The sequence below is a fragment of the Leptonychotes weddellii genome, unplaced genomic scaffold (assembly GCF_054177405.1).
Source record: "Leptonychotes weddellii isolate Sample4059 unplaced genomic scaffold, ASM5417740v2 HiC_scaffold_22457, whole genome shotgun sequence".
Classification (NCBI taxonomy): domain Eukaryota; kingdom Metazoa; phylum Chordata; class Mammalia; order Carnivora; family Phocidae; genus Leptonychotes; species Leptonychotes weddellii.
The window spans coordinates 1-2,754 of NW_027813276.1; the positions used below are offsets into that span (position 1 = coordinate 1).

General features: G+C 34.8%; 1 non-coding gene across 1 annotated transcript; it reads right to left on the reverse strand.

The window, feature by feature from the left end:
• Positions 1-1,786: 1,786 nt before the first annotated feature.
• On the reverse strand, positions 1,787-1,898 carry LOC115939058 (U6 spliceosomal RNA). The gene has a single exon (XR_004074014.2). It is a non-coding gene; the product is annotated as a U6 spliceosomal RNA (small nuclear RNA).
• Between the last annotated feature and the right edge of the window lie 856 nt (positions 1,899-2,754).

The window sequence follows — 2,754 nt, forward strand, 5'->3', positions numbered from 1 at the left end:
CATCTACTGAGAGGATCATATGGTTCTTGTCCTTTCTTTTATTAATATAGTATATCACATTGATTGATTTGTGGATGTTGAACCACCCTTGCAGCCCAGGAATAAATCCCACTTGGTTGTGGTGAAAAATCATTTTAATGTACTGTTGGATCCTATTGGCTAGTATCTTGGTGAGAATTTTTGCATCCATGTTCATCAGGGATATTGATCTGTAATTCTCCCTTTTGATGGGATCTTTGTCTGGTTTTGGGATCAAGGTAATGCTGGCCTCATAGAAAGAGATTGGAAATTTTCCTTCCATTTCTATTTTTTTGAAACAGCTTCAGAAGAATGGGTATTAATTCTTCTTCAAATGTTTGGTAGAATTCCCCTGGGAAGCCATCCAGCCCCGGACTCTTGTTTATTGGGAGATTTTTGATTAGTGCTTCAATTTCCTTACTGGTGATGGGTCTGTTCAGGTTTTCTATTTATTCCTGTTTCAGCTTTGATAGTTTATATATTTCTAGGAATGAATCCATTTCTTCCAGATTGCCTAATTTGTTGGCATATAGTTGTTCATAATATGTTCTTATAATTGTTTATATTTCATCAGTGTTGGTTGTGATCTCTCCTCTTTCATTCATGATTTTATTTACTTGGGTCCTTTTCCTTTTCTTTTTGATAAATCAGGCCAGGGGTTTATTGATCTTATTAATTCATTCAGAGAACTAGCTCCTAGTTTCTTCGATCTGTTCTACTGTTCTTTTGGTTTCTATGTTACTGATCTCTGCTATAATCTTTATAATTTCTCTTCTTCTGCTGAATTTAGGCTTTGAATTGCTGTTCTTCCCCCAGCTATTTTAGGTGTAAAGTTAGGTTGTGTATTTGAGACCTTTCTTGTTTCTTGGGAAAGGCTTGCATTGCTATACACTTTCCTCTTAGGGCCGCCTTTGCTGCATCCCACAGATTTTGAACAGTTGTGTTTTCATTTTCATTTGTTTCCATGATTTTTTTAACTCTTTAACTTCCTGGTTGACCCATTCATTCTTTAGTAGGATGCTTTCTAACCTCCATGTATTTGAGTTCCTTCCAAATTTCCTCTTGTGATTGAGTTCAAATTCCAAAGCATTGTGGTCTGAAAATATGCAGGGAATGATCTCAGTCTTTTGGTACTGGTGGAGACATGATTTGTGACCCAGTATGTGAACTATTCTGGAAAATGTTCCATGTGCACTCGAGAAGAATGTGCATCCTGTTGCTTTAGGATGGAATGCTCTGAATATATCTGTAAAGTCCATCTGGTCCAGTGTCTCATTCAAAGCCCTTGTTTCCTTATTGATCTTCTACTTAGACAATCTGTCAATTGCTGTGAGGGGGGTGTTAAAGTCCCCTACTATTATTGTATTATTAAGAAGTGTTTCTTTAATTTTGTTAATAATTGGTTTATATAATTGGCTGCTCCCATATTGGGGACATAAATATTTACAATTGCTAGATCTTCTTGTTGGATAGACCCTTTAATTATGATACAGTGTCCTTCCTCATCTCTTATTACAGTCTTTGGTTTAAATTCTAATTTATCTGATGTAAGGATTGATACCCTAACTTTCTTTTGATGTCCATTAGCATGATAAGTGGACACTTTCAATTTGGAGGTGTCTTTGGGTCTAAAATGAGTTTCTTACAGACAGCATATCGATGGGTCTTGCTTTTTTATCCAGTCTGATACTTTGTGTCTTTTGATTGGAGCATTTAACTCATTTATATTCAGAGTAACTATTGAAAGATTCGAATTTAGTGCCATTGAAAAAACATGGAACGCTTCACAAATTTGCATGTCTCATCCTTGCACAGGGGCCATGCTAATAATCTTTTCTGTATTGTTCCAATTTTAGTATATGTGCTGCTGAAGTGAGCACAAGGCATGTAAATTATCTTAAGTTAAGTGTCTTATACAAGAGCAAGAGTTACTGACTAAATACAGGCCTTGTTTTAAAAAACTTTTGGTCAAGATTTTATATTGGGATAACCTCTAAAAACACAATTGCAGTCTATAGCTTAAAACAGTCAAGGAGAAAAGGAGTGGAAATAGAGAGCTTTCTCAAACCAAAAGAAGTAAAAGATAAATAGACAAATAGAAAAGAAAGGAAAAGGATTATAAACAGAAATTATAGAATGATATGTTGAAAGTGAATATAAATATAAAAGTGACAGAAAAATGAACCCACCTATTAAGAGACAGAGCATATCATATAGGGGAAAAGACCAGTAATCATGTAAAAGCATTTCAGTTCCACTTAAATAAATGCAAATAAAAAAATCAATGAAATACCATTTTTACATATTAAATTGAAAAAAGTGTGGTCAAGGTTATCAAAAATGAACTTGCTTAAACAGTATTAGTGAGAATTGAAATTTTTATACCCTTTTAGAAGGGAAAATTTACAAAAGCCTGCTCACGACGATGTAACATATAATACTAAAACTCAGATTTTACATGAATGTCTAACAATGGAAAATTATTGAATAATTGATAGTACATCTGTGCTGTTAAATATTAGACAGCCATTAAAATAAAGTTCTCAAATAACATGTACTAAGATGGAAAGTGCTTAGAACTTAATTGAATAAAGCATGATATGCAATTGAATGACAATACTGTTAAGAAAACTACACATTTAGGGCGCCTGGGTGGCTCAGTCGTTAAGCGTCTGCCTTCGGCTCAGGTCATGATCCCAGGGTCCTGGGATCGAGTCCCACATCGGGCTCCCTGCT